This window comes from Phalacrocorax carbo, chromosome 6 (assembly GCF_963921805.1).
Source record: "Phalacrocorax carbo chromosome 6, bPhaCar2.1, whole genome shotgun sequence".
Taxonomy (NCBI): Eukaryota; Metazoa; Chordata; class Aves; order Suliformes; family Phalacrocoracidae; genus Phalacrocorax; species Phalacrocorax carbo.
In genome coordinates this window covers 55786687-55796090 of record NC_087518.1, presented here as the reverse complement: position 1 = coordinate 55796090, position 9404 = coordinate 55786687, and positions in this window count along the sequence as shown.

Here is a 9404-nt window from a genome sequence, read left to right as displayed (position 1 = left end):
GAGGTGGTCGGGCAGACTGCTAGTGAGCGGCTGATCCCTGCTCTGGCCCGTGTACCGTGGTCCCCCGCTGACAGAGGCTGCGGTGGAGCTCAGAGCCTCTTTCAGTAGTAAGCTCAGAGTTGAATGAGAGAGCCCTTAAAACTGGAAGAAAACAATGTTTAAAAAAGGCAAAATTTTCTCTAAATGATTGGTTTTGTGTTATCTTGCTTTTAAAAGCTCTTTAGTGTTTTTAACATTTAAAAATGTGTATATGTATTTGAAACCAGACCGATTCTGCCTCTGTCTGCGGAATCATGGGATGGGGAATGTTGTATTTCTCACCATCCGCAGGTCTGCGTGTGCAGCTCCTCAGGCCCTACGATCTCTTGAAGCCCACAGAAAAACCCTGCTGCTCTCAGGACACGGTGTAGCGCTGCACCGCGGCTCTGCAGCCTTCCCCCCTGAAAGGGAAGGGCTTTCCCTTCACCTCTGTGATAAGCCACAGCGTGTAGTGTTGCCTCAAAGCCCCCACGCGCATCCCATGACACCAAATTTGTGTAAGTATTAGTTCATGCTGGTGCTTTCCATGATTAAATTCCCCCTTGGACCTGGCACTGAATGCTGCTCCAGTAATAGAAAGCATGAGCAACAGCGCTGCTGGTGAGCCCCTCGGCTCCCAGCTTTTCCGCAGGCGCTCTCCTGTGCGAGCTCTCCGCACACCAACACCATTCATCCCTCGCTGTCTGTGCCTTGCAGCCATACTGTGGTTTTTTTCCCTTTCCAGGAGACAACTCTCCTAACGGTGTTGTCAGGAAGGTACAGACGCTCCCCTCTTAGTTGGGCTAGTTGACACTGTAGAGGCAGTCACCTCCAGCAAGAGGTGAAGACAACAACTGCAGGTAGTCTTAAATCCTCTGTTCTAAAACTGCACTAAATTATGTTACAAACTGGCACCTAACTGTAGCACTAAAAAATAAGTTCTTCCCTTTCTGTACATAGTACAAAAGGGAAATACAGGCGCTTTTTTCTTATGAAACACACACACACATTCCTCCTTCTGTTGGCAATTTCACACACGTGAAAAATACTGGATGTTTGAAATTAAAATCAAGATTGCTTTATCCTAGCTGAGGGATCCCTAACCTCATTTTGTAACTGTCTGTCAGAATCCAGCAAGTGTACTTCAGTCACCAGGGAAAGGTGACCGTCATCTATGTGATACGGAAACAAAAATGGCAGTACCATTTCTGATCAAACCTGAAACAAATCTTCTCCACGGCTCATATTTCTTCTTTTGCAGTTTTCAGCAGATGAAGTAATTTCAATATGACAACAAACCTTTTCCACCATGCTTCCTGATACTATTTTTTTGAAAAAAGGCCTTTTCTTTTTTTTTACCCATTGTTTCCTTTTATGCTCCACCCAGCTGTTTAAAAAGATTTCTTTGCCTTCTTTTCAAAAGGGCACGCTTTAACTTCTTGCAAATCCAAATGTACCGTGTAGAATACCAGTTTTCATTTAAGAGGGATCTGATATAATAATAATCTAAGTGTCGCAGCAGCACACGTCGCAGCCTAACAGCGACTGAGGAGGTGTGTAGCACAGCTGTTCCCATGCCCACAGCATACAACTTTAGGTATTGGTTCTACAGACATACAAAGAATGAGTGAAAGGTTCAGGTGCTCGCTGGAATGCAACCCCTGATAACAATTTTACAAAAATTATTTCACTTAAGGACATTTTTGAAGATCCATTTGTTGGCCTCAAGCTGTTTGTAAAGCAGCTCACTTTATTTCTTCAAATAACAGAAAACCTTTCTTAAACTATTACCCTAGAGACCAGTAAGAACAAGTTACTCATCGTTGTCGTTCCAGGTCCAGACAGAGCGCTATTATGCTAGCTGTATTTGTGATGTTTAAACTGTGTGGGTACGAGTGAATGAGAAGTTTCTTTGTGCAGGTTTCAGATTAAGAGCTAAGGAGAAAACAACTCACATTACCCAGATTTTCTCATTATCTTTAAACATTTAGATTTTAAAATATGTTCTTTTTTGGGGTTTTTTTGTGTTTGTTTTGTTTTTGTTTTGTCTTTGCTTTCTTGTTGCAGGTGCAGTGTGCAGGAGGCATGCCAGCTATCTGCAGAGACAGCATGTCTTGGCAGAGCACAGAGATACTGCTCACTTCCATATTGTTGCCCTTAAAATTTATTTTAAACAGCAAGGATTTGATTTTATTTTACAGATATTAACTTGAAAATTGCATTTTTGCAAAATAGTTTTAGCTGGTCATCTGTCTTGACATTTACTTTTTGTTCTAACAGATAATGGTATTTGTGCACGTGAAGTTTAAGTTATACATAAGCACTCACGCATCGGCGTTCACCAGACTGAGGGGTGATATGGAATCATACACGCAATTGTTTCCTCTTGTTTTTGCTGAGCTCATCCTAAAATGAAAAAGAAAGGATTTTGATTTAAGTGCCTTTAAGCAGCAATCTCACCCTAGCTCAGGCTATACTCCAGTCGCGTGACATGAAGCACCTCTCTTGGGAGAGGTATCGTTTGAAACTAGTTGCAGCTGAGGATGTTTAAAAATGAGAGTATCAGCTGTGTTCACCATGGATAACTGTAGTTTAATTACTCTGCAAGCTAGTCACAGACCAGCTAAAGAGAGACAGGATTGAAATCATTACATTATGTTGTTTTTCTGATACTTCATGTTGCTTTGTGGGCCTCACACTGAAAGGACTGTGGTAAAATATGATTCTAGCAATTTTATTTTCCTAAATATTTCACTGTATGGTTGATAGTGGCACTGGGTGAAAGCTTTAATTCCTCTCCTCCGACACATCTATGATTCTTTTTACAGTTAATAAATGATGCTGCAGTAAATTTTCTCGTGGAAGGAGAAGATTTGTACTTGCACGCAGCATCACTCTTGGTAGCTCCGAGGCCCATGCTGCTCCATAGGAGTTCAAAATAAATGGTCAACTCATGTGAGAGTGTCAGGGACATAGTTCTATTGAAATGCAATTTTTAAAATTATACGAGTCCTAATGATCTGAAATTGGAGCTAAGAAAATTAATTACAGCCCTTGGTTGTGGAATGGACGTCCCTGAAAACACATTTAATACTTTGGTGCCTCAGCTCTCCGTGTTTAAAATGATAACACCACTCTTGCTCCTTTATATCTGATAACCCTTCAGAGTTTGGGGCTCTGCGTGTGTTTTTGGGGTGCTGAACAATGACAGAGACATGTTTATTTGCTGACACTAAAAAAATGTAATTTTCATGACCGGGGAGAGGTCAGATTAACCAGAGGCTGTTTCTGCAGACACCACACCGACGCTCCATTCACCACTTTCCCCTGAAATGCTATTTTGCTGCTTTTCACAAGCTGTGGGAGCTTCTGTTCATTTCCCTGATGCTAATTTTTGCTCTTCCTCCTTTACAAACACATTACAACAATTTCAAACACTTCTGAGTGCCTTAGTGTTTGGTAACGACACTTGCCCAACTGTCTCAGCAGATACCCAAATGAAGGAGATCAGCTAAATGCACGAGATTCAGTGACGTTTAGCCCTGCTTACAGTGATATTTTGTGAGTGTGAGATGTTGAACAAATGTTTGTGAAGCTTTTTCAGATGGAGATTGAAGCAGATGTGCAAAATCTTGCACATATTCTCTGAAGATGGTGTATGTGTAGCACAGGACAGGGTGGGAAGAACAACTGTTTCGTGGCACAAGTTGCTATAGCTACTAAGATCAAAATTTTTCATGAAGTATCTGCATCACTGAAACCCTTCAACACAGTTGAAATAAATGGCATTGACTGCACTGCTCCTTCCCTCATGTAAGTAGTCCCCTGAACTAGAAATAGACCGAAAGATTTCAGAAGTGAACCCAAGTTGCTGCAGGTACTGTAGACATCTGATGGTTTATCTTCCTCCAAAGGACTATGGGGTAAATCTAATGAAAGCTTACCTGGTGCCTGTCTCCTAGAATGGAAAGGAAAATTTGGGTGCCTATGGTGTCTGTATCATGCATGGAGATAGTTAACTGAGGTGAATATCTGCTCCCATCTTTAACCAGAAATAAGGTTGCAGAGACAGAAATGTGAGGGTGTAGCTCCACAAAAGGGATGAGTAATCTAATGCCTCCTTGACACTAAAACTGGGAAGTCCCATTCCTCTCCCCATTCTTTCTTTTCCTTCCCTTTTCTCCTGGATTATCTTGCACTGGCTGTAGCACATGTGGAACCCTCTGTGAGCCAATTCACTTGCTAAGCTGTTGGAGCACTAACCCAGCAACAAAAATAAACAGAATTAGTGAGCTGAACTGACTCAGATGAGGGTGCAGTAAAAACCAGGGCCAGTGCAAAAGCATGACAGTGCAGGCAAGTTTGGGGCGGAGTGAAACAGTGACAGCACATGATTTAGTTGACACTTTGTCACTCACCCTGAGGCACTCTTGTTCAGAAGTTTTGCCTGTCATTTCTTTGCAGCGGAGTCAGTATCCTTCTTGCGTTGCATCATCTTGGGTCCCTGACGGTCAGTTTGCTTTCTGTGGTACTGCTTCGGCACAGAGACTTGGGTGGGGGATGCTCTGACCAGGCAGCAACACCATCTCATCCCAGGGATGGTTTGGTGTATGTTGGCGTGCTTGGTCAACTCCTGGGGAAGGATAGGGACCTTTTTCTCTACTTTTTGTAATCTAATGGGGATTAGCCTGAAATCTTACAGTCCAAGCCCAAGAGCAGAGGCAACTTTCAGGCAAAATTTGAATATCTTTTAGATAATGAGCCAAGTGACTGTCACGCAGTGGGGGAGAAGGAGAGAGGAGGGACTGGATCACACAGGTGGGCTTAAGTATGTAAAGTCCACTGAAATCCTGCTGTAGGAGTCTGCATCTTTGGAGCCTCCAGTGGGCCCTGCACAGGGAGAAGTATCTGTTAAGATAGAGGTATCTGTTAAAATAGAGGCATCTGTTAAGCTCACTGCATGACTGGAGTTTCTCATGTGTGAGCTGGAACCGAGAGCAGACCTTAACATGCTTACCAGCGCACAGCCCAACCCACAGACTGGCTTATGAAGTTATTTTTATGCATCTCCACAAAGAGACGTGAAAGCCCTATGAGCTGGGCTTTGTCGAGGCACAGTTCTTACATCAAGAGACAATAAAGGAGTCACAGGCTGCCACTGGCCTATTGCATAACAAGATCGGACATTTTAATGAGCTTCTGCTAGTCCATGGTTCATCAGCCCTGCTGATTTGTAATGAAGCAGGACACTGCTATAGAAACCACTCCAGCAAATAGCATTTTTGAATGTACTTAAGAAGATGAGTTTGAATTGAAATGCAAACGAACTGTGGATCACTCCATCTCTTTCTGAACTGTAGGAGCCTGTTTGCCCTCCTGTCCATGTTACAGTTACATAAACCTTTAAGTTTTTAGAGGTATTTTGTATACTTCATTTCCCAAAGTATCCAGTTTCCTCTGGTTCTTTAATACTTTTCCCATTAGAGTTCTTAATCCCTCTTTTTAGCAAAGGATTACAAAGAAGATAGGACAAATACATCTTCAAAATTCTCTAAGAATTTATTCTATAAACTCTGTTTATAGAGAAAACTGGACTAAAATTAATTTTAAGGATAATGGTCTACATCACAGAGAGGAATGGCTATGAAATAACAAGAGTTTTTTTCTAAACTGCTGAATTATAAAGCAAAATAAAGTGAGTCTCCAGATAATTCCATCAATTAGATTCAAGCAAACCCAAGTAAAGAAGGAAAAAAACTGTTTAAGGAGTTGTACTCTAAAAATTTGGGTTTCTGTCAAAGACTTGACATCCATTACAGGATATTTATGATGTTACTCAAGAGAGCACAATAAATTCTTTATGTTATCCTCTACTGTATCCCTTAGGAGCAAAAACCTCCACTAATACCACCCTTTCCCTACGCCAAAATCCTACCTATATGCCACCTTGTTATGAACCGCTTTAGAAAGGTTTTAATTCTCACTGTGGTTTGCGAAGACTATGCTATACCCAACTGGTGCATTATCATTAAAGAGCTGTGTCGGGCTTTGGTTTGCATAAGGTTTCCTCTGACTCTCTTGCCTAAAAGCATCCCACAAAGACTTTTCCTCTTCTGACCAGCCCTTTAAAAAAAAACCAACCATGAACCAAAGCCAACCCCTGATGCACAGCAACGATCCTGGGGAGTTCTCTTTTGAATAGCATCAACTTCAGGAACAGCTGCTAAGATCAAATGGACAAAGGGAATTCAGCACCACTGCAGTGGGTTTGTGTGGCAAGGTTTTGGCAGCGTGGGGGTGGGGGGGATGTGTGTGCCACAGCGGTGGCTTCTGTGAGAAGCTGCTAGAAGCTTCCCCCATGTCCGACAGAGCCAATGCCAGCCGGCTCCAGGATGGACCCGCCGCCAGCCAAGGCTGAGCCCATCAGCGATGGTGGTACCGCCGCTGGGATAACATAGTTAAGAAGGGGGAAAGCTGCTGCGCACACAGAAACTGCATCCGGAGAGAGAAGTGAGAATACGTGAGGGGAACAACCCTTCAGACAGCAGGGTCAGTGAAGAAGGAGGGGCAGAAGGTGCTCCAGGTGCCAGAGCTGAGATTCCCCTGCAGCCTGTGGTGAAGACCATGGTGAGGCAGGCTGTGCCCCTGCAGCCCATGGAGGTTAGTGGTGGAGCAGATGCCCGCCTGCAGACCCTGGAGGACCCCACGCTGGAGCAGGTGGATGCCCGAAGGAGGCTGTGACCCTGTGGGAAGCCCACGCTGGAGCAGGCTCCTGGCAGGACCTGTGGCCCCATGGGGGACCCACGCTGGAGCAGTCTGTTCCTGAAGGACTGCACCCTGGGGAAGGGACCCACACTGGAGCAGGGGAGGAGTGTGAGGAGCCCTCCCCCTGAGGAGGAAGGAGCAGCAGAGACACATCACGTGATGAACTGACCACAGCCCTGGTTCCTCATCCCCCTGTGCTGCTGGAGGAGAGGAGGTAGGGGATTTGGGATTGAAGTTGAGCCTGGGAGGAATGGAGGGGTGGGGGAAAGTTTTTAAGATTTATTGCTCGTTTCCCTACTCTGATTTGATTGGTAATAAATAACTAATATTCTCAAGTCAAGTCTGTTTTGCCCATGATGGTAATTGCTGGGTGATCTTTCCCTGTCCTTATCTTGACCCACGAACCTTTCGTTACATTTTCTGCCCCCTGCCCAGCTGAGGAGGGGAGCGATAGAGTGGCTTTAGTGGGCACCTGGTGTCCAGCCAAGGTCCACCCACCACAACCACCCACCCCGTGTATTAACTTTTAAAGCTCCTGGAGCTTAATTCTTCCTGTGAACAAAGTCCGTTGTCCCACTTGCTGTCACCACTAACATATTATATTCTGTGTAAGCCTGCTTCCTCCTAAGAGTGCACCTGCAGCAAAGCTACAGTATAAAGGTCCAAAGTCTCTGCAATTAACCTGAGTCATAAAATTAAATAGTTGTTCTGCACTGGGAGGAATTATTTCCTATGACCTAAATAGCTCTAAAAAGAATGTATTTTTATTAAAAATATTTATTACTGTTATTGCAAAGGTACTAAAAGCCAAAAAAATAATCAGTACTCCTGCGAGCTGCAGGAGCGTGCTTCCCACACAGCAAGAACTGGTCAGTTTACTAGCCCTATATAATTTTTTTTCATCTGCCTGGAGAAGTAGTTATGGTCTGCCCACAAAAAAGAGAAATAACCTTACTTCCAGTCTTGATGACAGGAGTATATTTCATTGCTGGGAGTTAAATTTTGGTGAGAATTTTTATAAGGCTGATTTTGACCTTATTCAGCATTTTTTCCATTCTCATGCTGACCTTTGAAAAACAGAAATGTTGAATGAAAAAGAATCTGGAAGCAGGGCAAGTAGCAAGCAGGAAGAGGTGTAAGGACATTTATCACAGCTATGTTTGTGGCAGGAAAACCTACAAGACTTATTTTGTTTTGTGATTCCACCCCTTGTTGCATGCCATGGAGCATCGCTCTGTCCACTTGGTGACCCTACTGGTGAAAATGCCAATATACGGCCTGTATCCTGTGCTACCACCTTTTTATACTGAAAACACACACACACAAAAAAATATTTGCCAAGCTGGCTGAATAACAATTTATGAAAGGGCATATAACGCTATAATCTATTAAAAATAAATCTTTTATGTCCTAATTGCAGTTATTACTCTGTGATGGTAGCTTTCCAGTCGTAACAGCTGTCCTGTCTACTGCATTTTAAGCCTCTTTTCTGTCAGTAATCAGTTCGTTATTTCTTGACCTGGACTAGAACACCCTAGCTTTTGAGAAATTGATAAAAATAATCCTCAATCTCTTCTCTTTTCTCATGTTTAGACATTTGTGATTATTTGCACTGAATTCTCCAAAAGGATACTCTCATCAAAGCTAAATATAAAGTGAACAGTGGACAAATAGAGGTAAGTTTACAGAGAACAGAGCTGAATATTCTTTAGAGGCTCATTAGATACAAGAAATTTAAATGTGTGTGGTATTAAAAATGTAATTTTACTCAGCTGAACCTGTTCTGGTCACCTTACCTTTAAAACCAAAACCAGAGTAAGGTTGATAATATTGAAAATTATTGTTAATTAACCTGGAAAGAAATTAGGATAAAAATTTCAAATTATGAAAGGCAACATAAAACCTGACTTCTTCTGTAAAAGAACAAAGATCTCAACAAACTTAGAGCAACACACGGGGCTGAGAGTTAGGTGTTGCAGGCATATGTATGAACGATCGCAGAATTTTATGTACTTGGGTATGAAGGTGGTACGTATAAAGAAAAATCAATGAGGATGTCACTGAGTCAGTGAAGGCTGCAATCTCGCAAACCCCAGTAACGAAGGTAATCAAATCCTATGGATCACAATGACTCAGTTTTACTGAGTTCTAGTGGGTAATTTTATTAAAAGCCGCACATACTTAGTGAGGAAATGCTAGACAATTTAACTGATGTTCTCCGGGCAATAAGGCATGAGCCAGGCTGGGTGTCTTGGTGCTCCTCCACCACGGCTCCCGGCCTCAGAGGGGACTGCCAGATACGTGAGGTCTCCCACAGGGAGGCATTTTTGTGATGCCTGGGCAAAAGTAGCTCTTGGCGAGTGCTGGGAATTCCTGGTGTAAGCTCATTGCTCAGATCAGCAATGCCTTAGTTTCAGGCGGCACCAGACAACTCCTGAGAACAGCTATGAAACTGCCCGTCGTCTTTAAAAGTGTATTCTACAGAAACGTGATTTTAGACTAGCTGAATAGTGACCTGACACAGGGAAGGGCTTCTTACGCTTTAGCACACAGCTGCTGAAATCGCCTGCGAGGAGAGACAAAAAAGCAACATACAGTCAAAGGTATGGGCTAATCGTTAA